Genomic DNA, 24102 nt, shown 5'->3' with positions numbered 1-24102 from the left:
TTCTCAACCACTGCGCCACCAGGGAAGCCCCACACTTTCACTCTTCACTCCGGGGATTCACCTACCGAGATTCAGACGTCCCTCTCGTCCGGTCCCTGTTCGGGCGCCACTTGCCGCCAGCCGCGGCGGGTCCTCAAAGTGCAGCAACAATCGGCGAGAGGGGGTAGGGAACGGAACGCACCAAGGTATGGGATCAGAAGGGCACAAGCAACTGATGGTTGCAAGGCAAGTTTAATAACAAAGCATAGCCATCTATATCCCCCTAAAGCAGGGAATTTGCTTAGTCACGCCTTATCGGCATCAGCTGGTTGATTGGCTTCTCGGCTTCTCCCTCAAAAGCACCAATTTCCCCTCCAGGGTTGCTTTTCCTAGCTTTAGGGAACAACCAGGGACCCCCCAGTAACTGAGCAGGTCCCTGGAGCGATCTGGCCAAAGGCCATCTCCTTTTTTACGTTCATACCATAAAGTCCAGGATGCAGACCAAGGAGAGTACAATCGGGCCCTGAGGCTTATGAGGGTCTTAATGGCGCCTCCCTCAGAGGGCGGTGCTCGCCACACGGAGCGGCTGGGCCCGTGAGCCATGGCCACTGCGCCTGCGCGTCCGGAGCCTGTGCTCCGCAATGAGAGAGGCCACAACAGTGAGAGGCCCATGTACAGCAAAAAAAAAAAAAAAAAAAAAAGCAAAACTTGAATTTGCTGGGTGCGGCAACTATTTTCATAACATTTACATTGTATTTACAATTATTTACATAGCAGTTACATTGTATTAGGTATTATAATGATTGAAAGTATATGGGAGGATGTGTGTAGGTTATATGCAAATACTATGCCATTTTACACAGGCACACCTTGGAGATATTATGGGTTTGGTTCCAGACCACCGAAGTAAAATGAATATAGCAATAAAGCGAGTCACATGAGTTTTTTTGTTTCCTAGCGCTTATAAAACTGATTGTTATACTCTTCTGTAGTCTATTAAATGTTCGATGGCATTTGTGTCTCAAAAACCAATGTATATACCTTAATTTAAAAATAACGCTACTGGAAAAACGACACCAATAGACTTGCTTGATTAAGGGTTGCCACAAACCTTCAATTTGTGAAAAAAGGCAATATCTGAGAAGTGCAATAAAGTAAAGTGAAATAAAACGAGGTCTGCCTGTAAGGGATTTGAGCATCTGCAGATTTTGGTATACGTGGGGTGAGGTGAGTGAGATCCTGGAACCGATACCCCGTGGATACCAAGGGATGATTGTAGTAGACAGTAGATAATACCGACAATATTTCTTTGTCCATCTGTCTTGCTTTTCACTAAAAAGAAGTGACAATATTGCACCAAGGTAAAATCCTTAATTTAACATACTTTCAGAGACAGAAAGTAGAAAATAAAATGTTACTCACTTGACTGAAGCAGAATTGGAAGCTGAAGAAGACAGGACGACTAGAAGCAGGCTGCCTTTTGCTCTTTTCATTATTTCTGATTAATGAAGTTTAAAATACATATTAACATTATGAAATTTATTTGTAATATACACATCTTACATATACTATAATATTTAATTTATGTTGTGATATAATTATGTGATTCAATTATATAATCTGTCTACTTTTTACAATATACCCTTTTGAAATGTTATTGTGCATATACTGTTTAATATATAGAGAACTGTGTTAATCACTCTCTAGCCGAAGGCTGTTTCTCTAGGGCAATAGAAAGGGAGTGGGCCAAATGCAGGAGGGAGAAAGAAGTCCAGCCATTCAGGCAAAAGGAAATATATACCACATGGAAAATGAAGAGACAGAGATTAACTGCCATATTCTGAAAGCAATAATAGCACAGCACTCAGGAAAGGGCTTGGTGAAAAATTTCATTTTGCCTCCTGCATAAGCATCAAATCCACCAGATGGGGCTCTAATATTCTTCTGGTTCTGTGGCTGAAAATTCCAAGCACTGACTGTTTTCTTTAGAGGAAGAAAATATACTTCCCATGTTAACTTCCAAGACAATTTGCCTGAGATACGGTTATGCCTTAATAAACATTATCATCGTTTAATATCTTTTAATACTGTAAGGTGACTTTTATAGCAAGTGGCCAATTTGCTGAAAATTGAAGCATCCAAATAGCTGAATTAAATCAGTTCAAGGAGTTCTGAATTAAATCCTTTTGCAAGCCTTCTTTTAAGGAAACAATGACATATTGATATACAAAGAGGTGCATATCAGAGCAGTGCTGCTCTGCCTTAAGAGTTACTGACAAACTTTAAACTGAATTGTTTAAAATTACGGTCAGTCATTGCGAAATTTATCACAACTGCAATATACTCAGCCCAGTCTAGCTATTTTAATAGGTTATGCTTTGAGTGCTGGAAATGGAAACTGTTTTCTTTTTCAGGCCAGGGATGTAGGTTCTCCAAAGAAAACATTTTGCTGCTGTTTTTCTGAGGTTTAGAGTTGGAAATCTGAGCCTCTTCTTGGCCCCCTTTCTCCATGACTCATAACTTTTGTTCAACCTGGAAAGAATGCCAACATGGGGAGATAGATCTGAATTTTGATTTAGAGAGGGGGTGGATCAAAGTCATAGGTTTGCGATGGAGCTGGATTAGGTAGAGAATGTCATCCAGCGGAAGAGTTCGGATCAGGAGTCCCGGGTTACCGTCCCAGGTCAGCCAGTCGTGAAACACTGCTGCCACCAGGAACAGAGATAACTGCTGACATTTACCAAATGCTTTCACGCATTAACTATATTGTCCTCCCCTTGGCCTCCTGGGCCTGGCCGAGGCCAATTCTCCAGAGAAGGTGACAGTTAGCACAGCGGTGACACTCGCAACATCTGTGGGATGGACTACACACAGCCTGCCCTTCTGAGCACCTAGGGTCACCCAGTTGTAAGCTCCGGATACGTCACCACATGGACTGTACCTCTTGGTGTTATGCAAGGCTGCAGCCCCGTTTATACTAATCTTTCTAAATAGGGAACATGTTCTGAATTGTAATGATTAGCAGACTTTTACTTCCAGCGTATGAATTCTAGAAACCTGGAAGTACATAAAGAGGCTAAATTGGCCCCAGTGGAGCTCGTTGCTGTTTTTGTCCACATCTGTAGCTAAAACGTTAAAAGTATTAGACTAGACATGCTTGCCCCAGGCCACGAGGCTGTGATAGTGGGTAGGCATTTAGCAATGCGGGTGGGGCTTGTTTGGGGAAACAAGAGGGTCCTCATGGGAAATGAGGATCCTAGGAGCATACAGCACCCCGAGATCTTCCAAGAAGGCAGACAACCCCAGGGAATTCTGTCAAGAGGGTGAGAGAGAAAGGAATTCCGTTTATTGAAACCTATGTACCTGACACACATAGAGCACAGCACGCGGGTGGCCAGGAACGGAACGGCCTGTGTCTGGAGCTGAGCGCCAGGGTTCGCATCCTGATTCTGTCATTTTCCAGGCTGACAGTTCCGAACAAATTATTTAACCCTCTCTAAACGTCTAACCCTCAAGGAGCATTTCGAAGGATTAATTGAGATGCCTGGCAGAAAGTGCTTATTTTCCAGGTCAGAGGGAACCACTTCCCAAACTTCTAGAGCTGGTGAGAGGTGAAGAAGGAATTCCCACGCGGGTCTTTCGGATTCTAAAGCCCTGGTTCTTCCAATCGCGATACCCTGCAGAGAAGAACGAAGGGTGAGCTAGGCTGGAGGGCTGGCCATGTGTTGCTGCCATAGCTTCCTGCTCTCCTCTGGCCTCTCTCCCACTGCTGTTTCCTTCTTGACTCCACAAGCTCCTTCCTGCTTTGCTGTTCCCCTGCTTGACTCCGCACCGGGCTCTCTCCAGCCTTAGAAGGTTGGCATGTGCTGGAAGGCAAATTGGGATTCCGGTGCTACTTGGAATTCCATTTCCCCAGCTTCCGCTTAACTCATTGACATTCCGTCTCCTCATTGAGGCCTCCCCTCACCACCTGATGTAAAACTGCAATCTCGCCACCATTGGAATTCTCAGCAGACTTTATCTTATTTCCAAAAGCTCCATGAGGGCAAGGATCCATGTCCGTTTTTTTTTTTTTTTTTTTTTCCCCACCTCCGTCCATGATGTGTTCCCAGTGCACCATTCCTAGAATGGTGCCTGAGACTTCGTAACCAGTTGATCAATGTCTGATGAATGAATGTTGAATGAATGAGTAAGTGGGGGGGAGGGCCGAAGGAAGGTAAGAGCAAGCTGAGCCCTAAAACTAGAAAGAATTTTGAGTACAGTCAGCTCTCTGTGTCTGTGGGTTTTCCAAGGAAGGACTTGGGCATCTGAAAATTTTTGGTACCGTCGGTGGTCATGCAGCCACTCTCCTGTGGATACAGAGCGAAGACTGTACTGAGTTTCCAGACTAAAGGTGTTAGGGCCACACAAAGCTCAGCTACTTCAACTGCACAACAAGATCAGATTCTACCATAGGTGAGCTCCGATTTCTGCTGAGTGGCTTAGCGTGGAACTAGGACTTCCTATTCTTCCCATGTGAATCAGGGTTGGCTCCGGGTTTCGAACTCCAGCTTGCATTTTTTTCATTTATTCAGTCGTCAGCAAATATTTATGGACATTGCTGTGCTTCGGGCCCTGGGCTGGGTACTGAGTCCCAGGGATGCGAAGATGAAGGCTGTCCCACCTTCACAGATCTCAGTGTACTGGAGGAAATAGATAATTACAGGTCGTTATTGTAACAATTAAGGTAAGTGTGCTGACAGAACATCTGCAAGGACTGTGGGCATCCCGTGACCAAGAGCTGAGGGACCAAGGGGACAAAAAGTTGGTGCTCTGAAGACGCCCAAACGTTGGCTTTCTTTTACACTGATGCCCTTGAAGAATTTGCTCAACTGTGTCTCAGTGACGCCCCAGAGACACAGACGTTGTCTTAATGAAGTTATTTACGAAACCAGATTGATAGACTGGTTTACTGCCATTGGCTTGTGGAGAAAAATGTTTCAAACCTTTTCTGTAGTTTTTGATCTCATTGCAATATCTTCTGCAATTTTCTAAACAAAACAACTTTCTTCAAGGTAGCTAAAAGCATAGACTTTAGATAACAAAATATGTGACTAGTCTCCAATAACTAGCACAATGCCACACATTGCTTTAGATGTCCGGTTGGATGCAGTTGTACGTGATGTCAAAAGTACCAAACAGAGACAGGTTTAGGACTAGTAAGGAGGGTTTGTTTTAATTCTCATTTAGGAATGCTATTTAATTTGATGGGAGTGGAACCAATTTACAGTTCACCGGTTAATAACTGGAAATCGTAGTGAACTGGCACCATTTCTACTTTTTTCCAGAGTTGGTTTTTTTTTTTTTTTTTTTTTTGCGGTACGCGGGCCTCTCACTGTTGCGGCCTCTCCCGTTGCGGAGCACAGGCTCCGGACGCGCAGGCGCAGCGGCCATGGCTCACGGGCCCAGCCGCTCCGCGGCACGTGGGATCTTCCCGGACCGGGGCACGAACCCGCGTCCCCTGCGTCGGCAGGCGGACTCTCAACCACTGCGCCACCAGGGAAGCCCCTCCAGAGTTGTTTTGATAGAGCCCAGTCAATAAGGCCTAGGCAGCAACTTGGGCTGCTTACATTCCATCCTAGTTGGAATCTTTCCATGTCTTCTTTGAGCCTCACTTTTGTTGCCTGTAAAATGGGCTTAATAATCAGTTGAAAGGATTGTTATGGGTACAAAGTACAGTTTGTGACAGTTTTTAAGTTTTGTTTGTTTTTTAACTGTAAAAACGACGTAGGCTAACATTTACCATTTTAATGATTTTAAGTGTACAGCTCAGTAGTGTTAAGTATATTTACATCTTCAGGACTTTTTCATCTTGCAAAACTGAAACTATGTATCTGTTAAACAACAACGCCCCATTCATCTGTCCTGCCAGCTCTGGAAACCACCATTCTACTTTCTGTTTCTATGAGTTTGATTACTTTAGATATTTCATATTAGTAGAATCATACAGTATTTGCCTTTTTGTGACTGGCTTATTTCACTGAACATAGTGTTCTTGAAGTTCATCCATGTTTGGCATATAATAGGATTTCCTTTCTCTCTGAAGCTGAATAATATTCCATTGTGCGTCTACACCAAAGTTAGTTCATCTATTCACTTCTTGATGGACACTGGGGTTACTTCCACCTCTTGGCTATTGTAAATAGTATTGCTAAGAACATGGGTGTACAAGTATCTCTTTGAGACGCTGTTTTCACTTCCTTTGGGTATATTCCCAGAAGTGGGATTACTGGATCACATGGTAATTCTATTTTTAATTTCTTGAGGAACTTCCATACTGTTTTCCATAGTGACTGCATCATTTTACATTCCCACCAACAGCGCACCAGGGTTCCAAATGCCCCACATCCTTGCCAATACTTGTTATTTTCTGTTTTTTCAGAAAAGCTTGTGCCAGTTTTAGAAATCATGCTAAGAGTTATTAGTATGAGATACAGAATTCCAAAATGAGAGTAAATGTTTGTATGTATTTATTTTATAGAAAATATAAATGTATATTTAAATAAATATGAATATGTGGATAAATAATAGGATAGCTGTTAAGGCAAATCCAGCACGGGTGGCCATAGGAAGCACATTTTCCACATCATCCAATAATAGCTATTGAGTACTTGTTATATATAAGGTAAAACATCATGTTATATTGTAATTCTAACAAATTTAAAAATTATAAGCACTCCCACGTTTATGTAAAACAACACAATTTAGAATCATGTAAAGCAAAGAGCAGAGGTCTTCAGCCTGTTCTCTACTTATTCCTGTCTTCTGCATCTCCTTCCAAATCTCCACTGCCTAACAGTAGCCACTGAACAAAACTTTGCTGTGTCCTTTAGGTTATCTTCTATGCAGATCTCTACAGGCTCCTTTTTTTAAAGTTGGATTTTACTAGACATATTTTTCATGAAGAATGTAATCAATTAATTGAAAGTATTTCCCCCTGTTTTATTACTTTATAATTGACACATAACATTGTGTAAGTTTAAGGTGTACAGTATGATGATTTGGCATATGTCTGTATATTTATGTGTGCGTGTGTGTGAAGAACATTTAAGATAGAGTTTCTCAGCAAATTTCAAGTATACAACACAGTATTATTAACTCTAATCACCACGCTGTGCATTAGATCCCCAGAACTTACTCATCGTATAAGTAAAACCTTGTACCCTTTGGCCAACAATCTTCCCATTTCCCCCGTTCCCCCAATCCCCTCTTCGTTTCTATGAGTTTGGCTTCTTGGTTTTTTTTAGATTCCACATATAAGTGAGATCATACAGTATTCGTCTTTCTATGTCTGACTTAGTCATTAAGAATTTAAAACTGTGAATATTTTATCCAACTGAAATGACTTTTTGATGAGAGTTTTCCATGTTACACTCGACTACAGACGATTATTGAGGATGTGATTATTCACGTTAGCATTTGACTTTGTCCGGTGGCTGAAACCTTGTACAGCGATCGCTGCTGATCTCTGCACAAGAAGTCACAAGTCATGGCCGCTTGCCCTCCATCACCCGGAGCAGCCAGACAGATGATCCCAGAGTCACTCTAGGCATCTTTTTATGGTGATAGATGGTTGGGATAGGTTCTTTCCTGATCAAGGGTTCAGCTCTTGTTTTAGGAGTGTGCTCGTTAAGAGTTTATGTTTTAATGTAAAAAAGAGATGTGGGTTCAAGTTCCGGTTCTTCTTAATTTCTTTGATTACTCATTCATTCACGAGTGCCTGCTACGTGCCAGACGCTGCGGCTCTGAGGATAGAAGAGGTAAGCAGAAGTCAAGTCTGTTCTCATATAGCTTACATTCTAATGTGGGGAGACAGACAGTAAACGAAATACAAATCGGTTTTTAAACCATAAAGCACAATTCAGCTGTTAATCTTTATGTTTGATTATGGCTTTGACGGTGCTGTCTTCCTGGTACAGCATAAAAATAATGTCCCAGACATATTTTTGACTCACCTCTTGGGTCAGCAATGCTTCATCATCCTGTGACTAAAGCAGCATCTGCCTTAGTTGATTATGGCACAAATAATCATATAACCATTTGGTTTTCTGATATGACTGGAAAATTAATCATAAAATGTTAGACTCACAGTGTAGCGTGTACCTCTGTGATTTTATGAATCCTGTGACATCTGACAGGGTTTTTGAGAAATGCGTAGCAAGGTCATATCAAATAAATATGCATCTTTTTAGGAGAAGTTGCTCGAGCCTTCCTGATTAGACATTTAAATTGATTTCGTTTAAATCAAACCCACCGTGAAAAAGATGAACATTCTCGGAAAAGTGTAAAATGTAATACAGAAAGTATTTTTAAGGATTGTAATAGAGTCTGACTCTTGTTTCTTGATGTTTGAAGGCTGGCAGCTTTTAAGTGTCACCCCCCCCCCTTCCCCTGAGCCCCATAACTAGGCAAGTTGAACAGAGAGCCTGGGTGCTTCCTCCTGTGGAGTTGGCAGGAGGTTCAAACCAGTAACCCTGACCCAGCCCTACCCCCTAAGCACAATAAAAACCCAGTCTCCTTTCCCTGTTCTCTCAGGCCATTTTTAGACCAGCTTGGGTGTCCTACCCTGCTCTTCCCCTAGAAACCTCCTAATATGAGTAATAAACCTCTTCATACTCTCTAGCAGTATATATGGCATCGTCAGTCTTGACATCTGAACCAACTTTTGAGTGAGGGTCCATGTGGCTCTACGGAGTGGCCACAACAAGAATAGCTTTCCAGAAATCCCCTCTCCCCACTGTTTGCAGCTTATCAACATGCATAAACATTTTGCTAAGTTGGTTTATTCGTAACAACCCTGGTGGACCAGCAGTCATGAGCAACACCCAGGTTGTCTGTCAGTGCTTGTCCTTCCAGCCTCACCCAGGTCCAGAATCATCCCTGAACTTCCAGCCTCACCCAGGTCCAGAATCATCCCTGAACTGCCAGCCTCACCCAGTTCAGAATCATCCCTGAACTTCCAGCCTCACCCAGGTCCAGAATCATCCCTGAACTTCCAGCCTCACCCAGGTCCAGAATCATCCCTGAACTTCCAGCCTCACCCAGTTCCAGAATCATCCCTGAACTTACAGCATCATCCCTGAACTTCCAGGATCAGGAATTAGATGAGTCTTGTTACCCATTGTGTCTGGCCAAGCCAAGGACACACATATACGTATCTACTGAGTTCCAGCCTTCCCTTTATTCTTGTTGAGATGATCCAATCCACACACTGCCTCAATTTCTCTCCTGAGCCAGGAGTCTTGACCCCAAACTCCATTTCTATTGGGGAAGGGAGCCTTAATGTTTTTCCCGGCTGTGTTCTCTCTCTTGTTCCAAGCACTAATTAGATGGTCTGTTGATGACCTGATTGCCTGAATAGCTGTTGTGATGTCTCACCATTCATTTTAATCAAATTAATTAATTTTTCAGGTTTCTATGCAATTAATTTTTTAAAATTTAAATTGATTTACAATGTGTTAATTTTAGGTGTACAGCAAAGTGATTCAGATATCTCTATCTAGCTATCATCTATCTATCTATCTATCTATCTATCTATCTATTCTTTTTCAGATTCTTTTCCCTTACACGTTTACAAAATATTGAGTATAGTTCTCTGTGCTGATGTCTCATCATTCAGATAAAACCTCCAGGGATATTGATGTCTTCCCCAAGCAAGTAAGTTGGCCATGCTCCTTTGGACACAGCAGGTTGGACTTTTTCTTTACCCTATACAGGTAAGTCCCTATACAGGGACCGGTCCTACAACATTGGCCATTTCCTCAGCCTCTTCTTTATCAGTCTTGGTCCCTGTATTCATCCTTCCCTTACATCCCAGCATACGTGGACATTCCCCCACCCTCTGAATGCATGCACAAACGCAGACACATTCTTTCTAGGTCTGTTACTTTTGTCTTAGTAAGCCTCATTGCCCAAACTGCCAAGTAATTTTACTTATGGATTTAAATTTTTTGTATACACTAATTTCTTATGTCATAATTCTACATTGTGTTTATCTGTCCAGTTGGCCAGAGAATTACCAAAATATACTTAGTCATATTTGCCCTCATACATAGCTATTTGTAACTATCCTGTGAGGACTTCTAGACTCGCCTTCTTAGGATGTGTGGGTAAGGATGACCTTAGGTGGAGCATAACATCAGAGGCTCCTTGAGGCTTCAAATCTTCCCCAGTTTCCATAAAAGATGCCTTGAGAGCTTTGTCTGTTGTATTAGATATATATTGCTGTATAAATAATTACCCCATAACTTAGTGGCTTCAAGCAACAGACAATTTGTTATCTCACACAGCTTCTGTTGGTCAAGAATTCAAGGCAGGAGTTCAAGGGTGTTTCTGTCTCAGGAGGGTGCATCAAGACTCTGACCAGAGCTGCAGTCATCTTAAGACTTGACAGTGGCTAGAGGATCTTTCTCAAAGACGGCTCACTCATACGGCTGTTGGCTGCTGGCCTCGGTTCCTCACCATGTGGACTCTCTACAGGCTGTCTGAGTGTCCCCGAGACATAGTGACTGGCTTCCTTTCCCCAGGGGGGAGGGATCCAAGAGTGAGCAAGATGCAAGCAGCTCTCTTTCATGAGCTAGTCTTGGAAGTCATGCATTTGTCACTTCTGTAATATCCTATTGTTAGCCAGGTCAGCCCTAGTTGGCGTGGGAGGGATGACACCAGGGCAGGATGTCAGGAAGTGGGCTTCACTGGGACGTCCTGGAAGTGAGTTACCACACACTTTACATCACCCCATAGGTGCTGAATAGTTTCAAGATGAGCTGCTCTCAGTGGCAGTGAGCGGGGGCGGGTGGGGACCTCGGGGGATAAACCTACTTGTTGTAGCTCTTTGCTAAGAACAGGGTAGAGATGAGACCAACCAGGAAGGGCATCTTTAGTAATCACTTGACTTCAACAGAAGAATCTGAGAAGGGAGAAAATAAGAGAAAGAGGATGGAAAAGCGATGCAGACTAGGCCAGTCTAGACACCTTCACCATCACTCATACTTGGTGGATGTCAGGACAGCAACAGTAGGCTACGGCCAGCAGGGGGCAGGCACGTGCGAGCCGGCTACTATCTTCAGAATAAAGGACAAACAGAACCATAAAATTTCAGAGTTGGAAGGCACCTGAAGAAACCATCTACTAAGACCTTCTTATTTCACAGATGATAAAATCAAGGTCCAGAGAGGCGAAAGTGGCTTGTTCAAGGACTCCCAGCCTTCCGAAGGCATAGTTGGGATTTGAAATCCTAGCTCCTTGACCATTTTCCCTTTCATTATACTAAACTCTTCCCTTCTAATTAGAATGGTTAAAATATGGCCCATCACATTTTAGGCAAATTGAAAGGATTAGGCATATTTCATTATTTCTCAAATTTGAACAAAAGGATAATAGAATTTTTTGGAGAGTTTTAGTTTTGACTTAAATCATTTAAGTATTTTTATTACTTTACCTAGACATGCAGACATAAAACTAGGAACCTATTACCATATTCAGGTGGTGAATAGCAGTTTAGTTTTAGCTAAACTCAAGGAATAAACACATCCAATGAATGTTGTCAACTTAGTTTTTAAACATTCATTTGTAAGCTCTTTTGATTGATTCAAATCAAATATATGTAGATAATGCAAATAAATCATAAGTTTCCTGTGCCTATACCCCCACGGGCTGTGTGGCTAATCAATTTTCCCACCATTTTTTTTTTTTTCTGTTTAAACTGTGACAAATCTTCATTTGTCTAGTGGGTCATTTCAGTATTAATTTGTTCTCATTTGGCGATAATGCTTCATTTACGGATTAATCGCACTTCTTTTCTCATTAGCTTGGATAGCTCTCCTTGTCTCCAACATAACTCTAAAATATAAATGCAAATAGGAACAATAACATCTGGGGAGATAATTGGTTACACAGTGATTACCCAGAGGACATATTTACATTAATATAAGCATTGAAGTGAAAACATACTCCAAAACAAAACAAAACAAAACAAAATCAGAGAACTTACGGCTCCATGAAAATATGTCCACAAACCCTTGGGTATCCTTATGCTGCAATGAGAGGAGACACTGCATAATGTATGTGTTTTTAGTCCTGGTGGTATGTTCTGGACATGATATTGTTCAAAAGTTATCTTGATTTCAAATGAAATGAGAAGGGCCATTGCCATTTGTTCAACTGTCGATGACGATGTCTTAATCGTGGAGCTAATTAACGAGCACATAGAGAACACCGGCATCGGTTTGCCTTTCCTGGCATCGTCCAGATGAAAAGCGCCAAGGTTAGGGCAGAAGGTTGGGTCTCCTGGGCAGCCCCAGTGCGGACTCTGTTGTCTGTGGCGAGGCGCTGCGTTGGCTTTGCTGGGAAACTGAATACAGAGTAAGACGTGCCTAAACCCAGCTGCTGTCTGTGACCTGTGATTAAGGCACCACGAGCTGCTGTTAATAAATGATGCCTTTTGGACTAATCTAAATATGATTGTCCTGCCTGAGGAATCTTGCAAAACTTATTTGGCTTAAGCGTATGTTCAGTGCAAAAACGTCAGAATTGTGAAGCGCTCTTGTCCGAGGCTGATGAGCGGTATTCCACGGCCAGAGCCATGGGGTAAAGAGTGGAGTTTGCGACTCATGCTCTGAATATTGTCCCTCTGTTCCCAGACATTCCGCTTCCACGAACCAGTGGGAGGGAGCAGGAACACAGTGTTCCTATTTCACTGTAACTTAAGCAGAGAGAAAAGAGGCAAATGAGGGGTTTAGACTGAATTAATTAAGCCCAACACATTTCAGGGTGTGAATGTTTGAGAAGCTTAGATGAACATTTTATATTCATACCCCATCTCCACCTGTTGAAATATTCCTCCTTCTTTTAAGCTTATCTCTAAAGCTACTTTTTTCCAAAGACTTTCTGGATTCCCATCAGATGAGGTTCAGCCACCGCTAAGCCCATGATCGTTTTGAGGGGGCCTCCTTTGAAGCTCTGCTTTGCCCAGAGTTGTAGATTTCTTTCAAGATACAGTATCCTCGGAGTGCTTTGTGGAGGATGTGATCTAATGAGAACTAGTTAGATCACAGAAGACTCTGAATGGTCGTCAAACATTTACAACATAATGGCTTCAGCCTGTGGCTACTTTCGTTTTCTTAGTGAGGTTCAAAACCAAAATATCCCAGGTGGTGGGCTCACAGAAGAGGCAGAGAGGGAATGAAGAGCTTTCATCTCAGCCTCAGCATCAAGATGCAGTCAGACAGCTGCTTCCAAGAACAGTCAAAATTCTGCTAAGGAAGCTGAAAGCAATGCTTCAATTTTAGGGGGAAATTGTATCCCTGTAAGGAACACACAAGGTCATGAGTGGTGGCCTCTGAAACTGCTGATTTCCCCATCTTACATCTCTAAGGTGTTTAACTGAGAAGGCATCCCTCCTGCTTGACCACATACACCCCTGGCTTGGCTTGCTTTTTCCGATCCTCTCTTGGTGATAGCTTCTCCCCCACCCCGGGAACAGGGGTTGGCAGCGGGGCTGAGAGCAGAAAAATCTCTTGAGAGGGAAGGAGCCTGACAGGAGAGTGAGAATCCTGACACGTCATCACTCAGGGGCTGATGGGAAATGAAATTGTCACTCAGGATAAGTTATGGAGCTGGATATGATTGTTACCCTCTGGTGTCTCTGCTCTTTCCTCCTCCTCATTTTTTGACCTTGCAGGACTGTGAATCGAGTTAATCAAAGGTCTTGATTGCAGGAGAAAGCTGTGATTAAGATTTAATAGCCAATCATGGCTGGAGAACTCCTTGCCAGCAGACGGTCAGCTGGCCAAGGTTAGCGCTGGATGTGCCGTGCTTGCCTCAGACGTGTGATAAAGGACGCCCATCCTAAGACTTATGGGAAATGAAAATTGGGTAAGTGATTTTTCTTGGGTAGAGGTGGAGAAACAGAAGTGGGAGAAGTCCCCCAATATAGGCTCACAAATATTTTATTTTAGCTTTGTCGGGGACTTTAGAGGTCACAGAGTACAACCTCCCATCCTATCGATTCATTCAGTCGACTAATACTAAGTGGTTACCATGAGTACTGGGGATACAACAGTGAACAAAACAGATAAAAACCCTGCCCTCAAGGAGCTTACATTCAGTAGAAGGAGACTGATAATAAAACAGGTGCACGATTAAATTATGTGATAGAGTGGAAAGTGATACGTGCCATGAAAAAAATAATATAGGGAAGGAAACTAGGGATAGTGGAGTGGGTGTGGCAGGTGTTGCCATTTTAAGTAGGGTGGTCCTCCTTGACAAGGGCCTACGTAACATTTGTTGAACACTTGCTGTGTCAGGGAACTCACGACCTCATAAGGGAGCCTCTTTCATTAAAAAAAAAAAATTATTTATTTTTTATTTTATTTATTTTTGGCTGCGTTGGGTCTTTGCTGCTGCATGCAGGCTTTCTCTAGTTGTGGTGAGTGGGGGCTACTCTTCATCGCGGTGAGCAGGCTTCTCATTGCGGTGGCTTCTCTTGTGGAGCACGGGCTCTAGGCATGCGGACTTCAGTAGTTGTGGCACATGCACTCAGTAGCTGTGGCTCTCGGGCTCTAGAGCGCAGGATCAGTAGCTGTGGTGCACAGGCTTAGTTGCTCCATGGCATGTGGGATCTTCCCGGACCAGGGCTCAAACCCACGTCCCCTGCACTGGCAGGCGGATTCTTAACCACTGTGCCACCAGGGAAGTTCCCCTCTTCCATTTTTTGAAGGTCTTTCCCAGAAGTCTTTTTCATGTATTGAACTGAATATGCTTTTCTGTAATGGTTTTTCGTAGATGCCTTTTATCATGTGGAAGTTCTTTCCTAGTCTTAGTTTTGGGGGAGTTAATAGCAGGAACAGATTTTTGTTAAATGCAAGAAATAGGCAAGGGAAATTTGACAAAGAACAAAGGTGGAGGGGTAATACTGCCTGATTCAAGAATTATTATAAAATTACAGGAATAAACAATGTAGTATTAGTGTAAAGATAGACATATCAAAGAAGTAGAACAGAAAGTCATAAAAAAGATCCATACATATATGGACAATTGGTTTACAATAAAGAACAAAGGTGATTCAGACAAGAGAGGGTAACCTCTTCAAGAACTGATGCTGGAACTATTGGGTATCTACAGGTAAAGACAGAATGTCTATCCTTTTTCCTCTTAGTACTCTCTCCTGCAAGCTTAACCACCTTGGTCTCTCTGGGCACTCAGCATCATCTCTTCACTTTAGGGAGTCTGTTGGGTTCCACCTGGTCTTCTCTACCCTGCACTGTAGACTGGAAATTTTTTCAAGGCAGTAAGTTAGGAAATCATAGGACTCATGTAATTTATTTCCCATCTCTCAGGGACCACTGGCCTTCATTCCTGAGGGTCTATGGTCTTGAAAACTATTGATTGATATAATTTGTCTCTTTCTTTTTTTGTTTTTTTTTTTAGGAGAATGAGTTTGTCCTTTTAGTACTCCAACGTGAGCAGAAGTCTTATTCTTGCTTTTTAAAAGATGATTTTAAAATGTTCCTGCTTTCTCTAATCTCTGGCGAAGTACAAACAGTGTCAGGATTCAAACCTTGAAGATTTGAAAGAATACACCTTGTATTCTTCAGAATACCTCAGAACTGGCACTTTTTACTAGGAGGAGGCTGTGTGACAAAAATTTTAATTTCTTCCAAGGATATGATTCTGTGAGAACAAGATTTCTATCTGTTATAACTTCAATTTTGGTAATTTCCATTTTCTCAGAAGAGCATCCATTTTACCCATGTTTTCAAATTTACTTAGCTATAGGCAGAGTTAAAACGCTTAAATCTTTAATTTTTTCTGTATTTGTGTTACTTTACCCATTTCTATTTTTTTTTCTTGCTTTCCTTTTCTCCTTTAAAAAATATTTTGGCCAAATTAGTGCTTTATTTTTTTCTTAAAGAAAATAATAGCTCTTGCATACATTTAGCAATTGTACCACCTCTCTATTATAATGTATTAATTCATGCTTTTATTATTTTCTTCCTTATACTTGGCTCGCTGTTATTTTTTTCTACCTTCTTGAGTCAAATTCCTAATTAATTCATTTGTATTCTTTCTTGTTAAGTAGGGAGGTACTTTAGATATCAATTTGCACATTGTGTAAGCAAGTGCTGAAACAAAAAATAATTTGCTCAGAGAAGTTCTGGTTTGTCAAAAATGGTGTTCAAATCTGGCATAATTAAATGCGGATGTAAGATTTCTTTCTCCAGCATTTCCAGAACAGAAGAATCTGTAGTTAAATAAGACAAACTTATGAAGCATATAATCTAAATTGATAATATATGTAAAGTGACATTCGTTGCTATAAAAATTAAGAAAAGTTACACCATTATTATTTTGGATACAAGAGACCATTAGTTACCTTGGAGCAGCATTATTTTTTTTACCAGCTTCTTGAGGTATAATTGATATACAAAATTTGCATGTTTAATGCATATGATTTGATGAGTTTGGACATATGAATGCGCTGTGATGCTATCTCCACAATCAAAGGAATAAACATATCCAACACCTCCAAAATTTTCCTTGTGCCCCCCTCCCCTTTTCTGTGGTGAGAACACAGCATATGTATCCTCGCAACAATTTTTTAGCGCACAGCATTTTATTCCTCACCGTAAGCTCTGTTTTACGGCGGCTCCCTAGAACTTAATCATCTTGCATAACTGAAACTTCACAGCTGTTGGACATCTCCCCATTTCTCACCCCTCCTCCTGGCCTCTGGCAATCGCCTTTCTATGCTCTGCTCCTGTGAGCCTGACAATTTTAGATATATCATCTAAGTGGAATCACACAGCATTTGTCTGAGACTGGCTTATTTCACTTAATGTCTTCCAGGTTCATCAGAATTACTTTTTTTTCCAAGGAAAGTCACTTACGTGAGTGGCTAGTTCATAGCCATTGACCTGGGGAAAGTGTTTGACAGGGCCTCTTTTTTTCACATTGCTTAGCAAACCAGGGAGCTGAGGGAGCGACTCGTAATTTGTTTAGAGAAATCTAGATTCTTCGGTGTGGTAAGAAACCCCTAACACTTTCTTCGTGTGTATTAGTTTGTGAGGGCTGCCGTCATGAAGTACCACAAGCTGGGTGTCTTAAACAACAGAAATGTATGGTCTCACAGTTCCGGAGGCCAGAAGTCTGAGATCAGGGTGCCACCAGGGTCATGCTTTCTCGGAAACTGCTGGGGAAGGACCAGTTCCAGGCCTCCCCCCTCACTTCTAGTGGCTTCGTGGCAATCTTTGGGAGATGCATCACCCTGATCTCTGACTTTATCTTCGTGTGTGTGTCTGTGTTCACATTTCCCCCTTTTAGAAGGATGAGGTTGTACTTCACTCGAGTACAACCTTATCTAACTAATTACATCTGCAAAAAACCTATTTCCAAATAAGGTCACTTTGTGAGGTACTGGGGGGTTAGGACTTCAACATATGAATTTGGGAGGGGGGGACACATGTGGCTCTGCTCAAGGCCCATTTCCAGGTCAGGCCATGGCAGTGAATTTCCGCTCGTGGAGGAATTGAAAGGGCTCATAGGGCAAAGACAGTCCAGGGCGAGGAAGGGAGATGCGTGACAGCGGCCACAGTGTGAGCTGAAATCACTAACACAGGCTCTCACCTGACTCTCTGGGAAGAAAAGAAAACCTGTGCCCAAAGCATATTGTGGCTTGAAAAAGCTGTCAGCTTGTAGGAAATCCCTGACTACTTTGGTACCTGGGCTTTTGCGTGGCTCCTGTGCTAGTTGTTATGCGTGAGGCTTAGCGTGACTTGTGTGATACTATTGGAGTAGAAGGGTACCTAGAACGCTGTCTTGTTAAAACCTGGTGTCAGTTACCGCTGCACGAAGAACCTCCCCACACCTTATCTCATGCTTCTGTAGATCGCCCATTTGGCCTGAGTGTAGCGGAGTGATTCTCCCACGGGTCTTTAATGACCTCACTCTTGTGTCTGCACAGCTGGGTCACCCAGGGATGGATCACCGGGGGACTGTTGGCCCCAGCGGCCTCACTCGCATCTGGTGGGTGGCTCTGGGAATGTGGACCACTGGGCTATGTTTATCCAGCATCTGGCAGGCAATCCCAGGCTTCCGCACCCGAGGACTGTGTTCCAGAAGCAGCAGGAGAAGACAATTCCAAATGAACAGGTACTTTTCAAGTTTCCTCTTGTGTTCTGTTGGCCAAAGCAAGTCACACGGCCAACGTCAGATTCAGAGGATGGAGCGATACAGACTTCACCTCCTAACGGGAAGAGATGCAAAGAATTTGTGGCCAATCTTTGTATCTTAAGCTAAGGTTGTTTGGCAGAACGTACCGCTGGGAAGTGAAGCCTGGACCAATTCAGGTTCAGAATTCTCATGACCAAGGTTAAGACATGAGGCTGGGGTGGCAACATCGATTGCCCATAGCCAAGGTAGCTCAGATGAAGCTGTTTAGGGAAACCCGGGGACCATCTTTCCTCCAGATCCTCCTGGTCCCCGTCTACTCTTGAGATTCCACGAGCACTGATCTCTGCCCCTTAGAGAATCACCATGGTCCCCTCCCTTCCCGTATCTTGGGGAACCTCTACCTCTCCTTCCGTCCCAACCCTGGCCACTCTGGGTTTGCTGCTCTCTGTACGTGTAGCTCTTCACACTGATGCGTGCTCTGCAGCCTTGATTGTAGGTCTCGAAACTAGACACCGTTAGTAACAGAGGCAAAGGCGTCCACATTTAGAACACGCCCACCTTCTCACCTGGGAGAAGGACAATTCCTTCCCTCTTTCCAAGCTCCTAGAGGAGCAAGAACAAAAAAATCACAAATTAACATCTCAATCAATTATCCTACCACATTTGTTTACCCATGAAATGTTGGAACTGTTTATCTTCCCCTTAAATGACTCCTGAGCTCCACAGAGCAGAGTATTTTGTCTTAGAAAATTTATCGTGAAATTACTTGTCGCAGCTTCTCCAGAAATGTCAGGTTTCTGAACGAGTAACACAGCGTGCCACAATAGAGCAACTTGTCTTTATGAGGGATGTGGAGCTCTGTCATCTGGATTAAGTAGAAATATCCATTAGCATATGCAGGTGCCTAGACAGGTATCTAAAACATTAACAAAAAATTCTTTTAGCATTTGGAAGCTTCAACTGCTGTTTTGAAAAACAAAAAACAAAAACACAAAGGGATATTCGGTTTTCATCCCTCTTTTTCTTTCTTTCTTTCTTTTTTTTTTTTTTGGAAATTAACAGACAATGTATCCAGAGATGCTACTGTACATACTCTTCAGAATCCAGATTAAACCCCACGCCCTCTTCCCTCGGATTCTAGATGTGCAGTGTGTGTGATGAACAGGGCCCCCCCCCCCCGAATAGTTGTAATGAGCAGAACCCCTGGGGCTGAGGGGCTTGGCTTATCCAGAGGGATGGACACGCCTTTCTAATTCTCCAGTAACGGGAAGTGGAAACCGGGGCAGAGAAGTGAGTGCTTGAATGTGTATGGATTTATATTTGTATGTTCAATAGAACTGTGTAGTTTGTTTTAGGTGGTTGTCAATGTCCATTTCTCTTCCCCTTCAGAGGGTGGACTTTGTGGGAGTTGGAACAGTACCTCATTGAGTGCAGTGCCTGGGGGGTGCTCAGTAAATGAACCCCATTCAGAGCACCACACTGGGCCCTGTGTGGGACTGGGGGGAGGTTCGAAGTAAATAGAGCAGCTGTCACCAACAGGCCAATGGCAATCTATTGATTGATGTCAAAATCATAGCTGGTCAAGTGTCATCCTCATTTCCAGTGTGTGCCTTCAGCCTCCCTGTCAAAGACTGATCTCCTTCCCCCCACCTCCTTACTCCTTTCTTCCTTCCCTCCCCCCTGCAAGGACAACATCAAAGCAGATCCTCATGAAGGAATTATGGGAGCTTCCTCTGTTGGGGAGCAACGTGATCCTGGCAGTTTCTGGCAGTGCCTGAGAACATTGGAAAGGCAGACTATGCCAGTGCGTTTCCAAACGAGTGCACCGAGTATGATGTCTTGGGGCTTGTGTTACCGAAAGAAGCAAAATAAACATATTAATATACACAGATGCGTAGTCTAACTTGGATCATGGGCTCAGTGTTTTGGGGTTTGAGCAGAATATAGAGAATCGTCTTACAGGCTCTTGTAAAGTAGCAGTTTGTGTACTTTGGGCCCAGGTGTACATATGCGTACTTGAGGGAAGGAGTAAAGGAATATGAAAAACCTGTCTATTTAAAAATATATAAATTTTATTTATTTATTTCTGGCTGCGTTGGGTCTTTGTTGCTGCGAGAGGGCTTTCTCTAACTGCTGTGAGCGGGGGCTGCTCTTCGTTGCGGCGCGCGGGTTTCTCATTGCGGTGGCTTCTCTTGTTGCGGAGCACGGGCTCTAGGCGCGCAGGTTTCAGTAGTTGTGGCGCACGGGCTTCGTTGCTCCGAGACATGTGGGATCTTCCCAGACCACAGATTGAAACCGTGTCCCCTGCATTGGCAGACGGACTCTTAACCCCTGCACCACCAGAGAAGCCCTGAAAAACCTGTCTATTGTTGTTTTAAATATTTCTTCCCCTGTTGTGAGTAGGTTCAATTTCCCATGGAATACTCCCATCCCTGCCCTTTTCTTATCCCCTTCTTGTCCTGATATGTTTTCCTTTATTGTCACTTTCTTATCTGTTCTCTCCCTAACTCCCAGTTCTATCTGTTATTTCTAATCCTCCAAAGGCCAGAATGTGGGAGGTGTTGGGGGTATGATCAGAGTCGCATAAGGAAGGAGGGAGGGGTGAACGCCACCTACGTGCCTTCCCAGCTGAAGTAGAGTGTAGGGTGACCTCTGTCTGCCAGGTGACCACACTGTCAGCATGTGGGCCACCATCAGTCTAAACCTTGGGCTCACACATAGGGACATGGGAGGTTCTGGTCTCAAAATCTCAGGCCATTGGAGTTTGAAATATGACAGACTAGGATCTAATGAAAGAAAACAATCTCTGCAGTGGGAATCGTGGTTGTTTTGACGGTTGCAGTGCTGGCTGAACACGCTGCAGCCAGATACATCCTGATGATTCTTGTCCTTCTTTTTAAATCATGGGCAAGATGATATGTGCTGTCTGAGGGAAGCTTCAAATTGAAGATGGGGAAGGAAAAACAAATGAGATTTCTTGTTCATTTAACATGGTGGGTCACTTAAAGGGACCACCAGTAGGGTCTCAGACTTGTGGGTCAGGACATCTCTTTTCAGCTGGATTGTGAGCTCCTGAATTCTGGGATAGTCTTTCCTCTTTCTTCACCAAGTTCACTACTGTTCATCCTTCATCCTTCAGGCTTCAGTTAAATGTCATCATTGCAGGAGAACTTTCCCTGACTACCCACTCTAAAGGACCTCCTGTATTATACTCTCTCCTCTCTAAAGGACCTCCTGTATTATACTCTCTCCTCTCTAAAGGACCTCCTGTATTATACTCTCTCCTCTCTAAAGGACCTCCTGTATTATACTCTCTCCTCTCTAAAGGACCTCCTGTATTATACTCTCTCCTCTCTAAAGGACCTCCTGTATTACACTCTCTCCTCTCTAAAGGACCTCCTGTATTATACTCTCTCCTCTCTAAAGGACCTCCTGTATTACACTCTCTCCTCTCTAAAGGACCTCCTGTATTATACTCTCTCCTCTCTAAAGGACCTCCTGTATTATACTCTCTCCTCTCTAAAGGACCTCCTGTATTATACTCTCTCCTCTCTAAAGGACCTCCTGTATTACACTCTCTCCTCTCTAAAGGACCTCCTGTATTACACTCTCTCCTCTCTAAAGGACCTCCTGTATTATACTCTCTCCTAACACCTTCTTTTATTCTTTAGAGTACTTGTCTCTATTGGAAATTATATGTGTATCTGTATTTGTTATTTTCTATCACAGTGTAAGCTCCATGACAGAAGAGACTGTTTCTGATTGGTTTATCATACACAGATCCTAGTGTGGTGCCTGAACCAATTTGAGACGTGGTAACTTCTTAAATAAGCAAACTAATTACCAAAGTGGGGTAGAGACTTGTCCAGCCAATTCAGAACCTACTTATAATAACATATTTCCAGAATGTGCTTGTCTTGCAATTCCTTACTTCCATCTTAAGACTTCATAATTTAAATATTGGGTTACTGTCCTCTTATCCATTTCTCCACTCCTTTGTTTCATCCTGAGTTTCCTTTCCTTTGCAAAGATGCTGCTTCCTTAATGTGAAGTTATCTTAGCATTTCCACGTCTGCTAAATGAAGGATCGTATCCATCTTTGGCCTCAGAACTACCTCTCCCCTGGATCATGGCTGGTGTGTAGTGGATGCACTACTATTTGTTGATTGGATCTACATGAAGTGCAAAGCAGAACCAATGGCTCTGCCCTTGGACCAGAGTCCATTAACTTTGATGGCTAGTCCTGCTCTTGCTAGATATCTTGTCTTCTAGGCCCTGGACCTTATCCGCCAGACATCTGTTCTGGATTCATCCTGTTTCACTGGGCTTATTTTTCTGGTCTTTCTAGCCAGCTCTGTCTCTTGCCAAAGCACATCCTCTCTACTAAATCGCCCACCCACCCCATTCATACTTAAACATGCTCACATCTCTACTTCACTCACTCTTCCAGCTATGAGCTATTTCCTGCTCCCCCTTTGTAACCAAACTTCGTGAAAGAGATCTCTTTCTCTTCAACCCCCACTGACGCTCTTCACTTCATCTAGTTTCACTCACTCCGTTCCACTAACATGACCAACCATCTGTTAAATCCGATGGGGACTTTTCATGATCACACACTCAGCAATGTTCATGGCTGTTGATTCTACTCCTGGTAGATGCTTTCTTCCCTCGTGTTCCATGTCACAACCCTCTCCAGGTTTCCCATCAGCCTTTTAAGCTGCTTCTTCTTAGTGTCTTTCCCTCATCCATTTTATTGTAGCAGTGCTGTACATGTTGCAGTTTTTTAAGACCGCTGTCTTCTCCGTCTACCATGTCTTTCTAGGTGACGGTGTCCATCTCCAAAGCATCAATTATGTTTAACATACCTATGAAATCTAAATTTATGTCTCCAGGTCCAGACCCCTATATCCAACTGCTTACAGGTATCTTCTCTCTAATATCTTACATGCAACTCAAATTCAAAATGCCCCAAACCAAACTCGTAATCTTGTCTCCCACATTATTCCTCCTCCAATTTTCTCTTTCTTAGAGAATTCCCCATTGGCCATTCAGCATTCTTGCTGAGAAACTATGAGCTATCCAAGCTGTTTCATCTCACGCCTCCATGTTGCCAATCCACTGCTGGCTTAATTTTTCTCCTAATTGTCTCTCAAATACACCTACATCTCTCCATCTGCACTTTTTAGCCACCATAATACCTTTCTAATCTGCTGAGCCAGTTGGCTAATTGGCCTCCCCACTATCCAATCACGACTTCACACTGCAGGAGAAGTAATCTTTAAAAAAAACCACCATGCTTCCAATGTGACACCCTTGCTTAAATGAAGTCACGTCAAGGGTTTTCCATCAAAATCCTCACGCAGTCTTGGTTCAGACTTCCCAATATTCTTTACATGTTAGAGATGAAAAAAGCTAAAGCAGGACAAGAGGTTACAGAGTGAGAATGAGGGACTTCCCTGGCGGTCCAGTGCTTAAGACTCTGTGCTTCCACTACAGGGGGCGCGGGTTCTACCCCTGGTTGGGGAACTAAGATCCCACACACCTCACAGTGAGGCCAAAAAAGAAAAAAAAAAAAGAGAGTGAGGGTGAGAATGCTATCTTACATAGGGTCTCAGATGATTTCCCTGGGGAGGGATGTCTGCGCAGAGACTGGGATATGACAAGGGAATGAGTCATGCAGATCTGTTGGGGAGGAAGTTTACAGGCAGAAAAGTCCTAAGGTGAGGGGGAGGTGGGAAGGGAGAGGGATGGACTGGGAGTTTGGGGTTGGTAGATGCAAACTCTTAGGTTTACAATGGATAAGCAACAAGGTCCTACTGTAGAGCACAGGGAACTATACTCAATATCCTGTGATAAACCGTAATGGAAAAGAGTATAGAAAAAGAATGTCTATATGTGGATAACTGGGTCACTTTG

General features: G+C 43.1%; 1 long non-coding RNA gene across 1 annotated transcript in view; it reads left to right on the top strand.

Annotated features, from left to right (window-relative positions):
- The first annotated feature begins 13645 nt into the window (after positions 1-13645).
- LOC136792796 (uncharacterized) overlaps positions 13646-24102 on the top strand; it is a 28140-nt gene continuing 17683 nt past the window's right edge. The window contains exon 1 of the long non-coding RNA XR_010837228.1: positions 13646-13890. This is a non-coding gene — a long non-coding RNA (uncharacterized lncRNA). The remainder of the gene's footprint in view (positions 13891-24102) is intronic.

This window comes from Kogia breviceps, chromosome 16 (assembly GCF_026419965.1).
Source record: "Kogia breviceps isolate mKogBre1 chromosome 16, mKogBre1 haplotype 1, whole genome shotgun sequence".
Taxonomy (NCBI): domain Eukaryota; kingdom Metazoa; phylum Chordata; class Mammalia; order Artiodactyla; family Physeteridae; genus Kogia; species Kogia breviceps.
The sequence above is the reverse complement of the archived record's forward strand: the minus strand, read 5'-3'. Positions and strand labels throughout refer to the sequence as shown.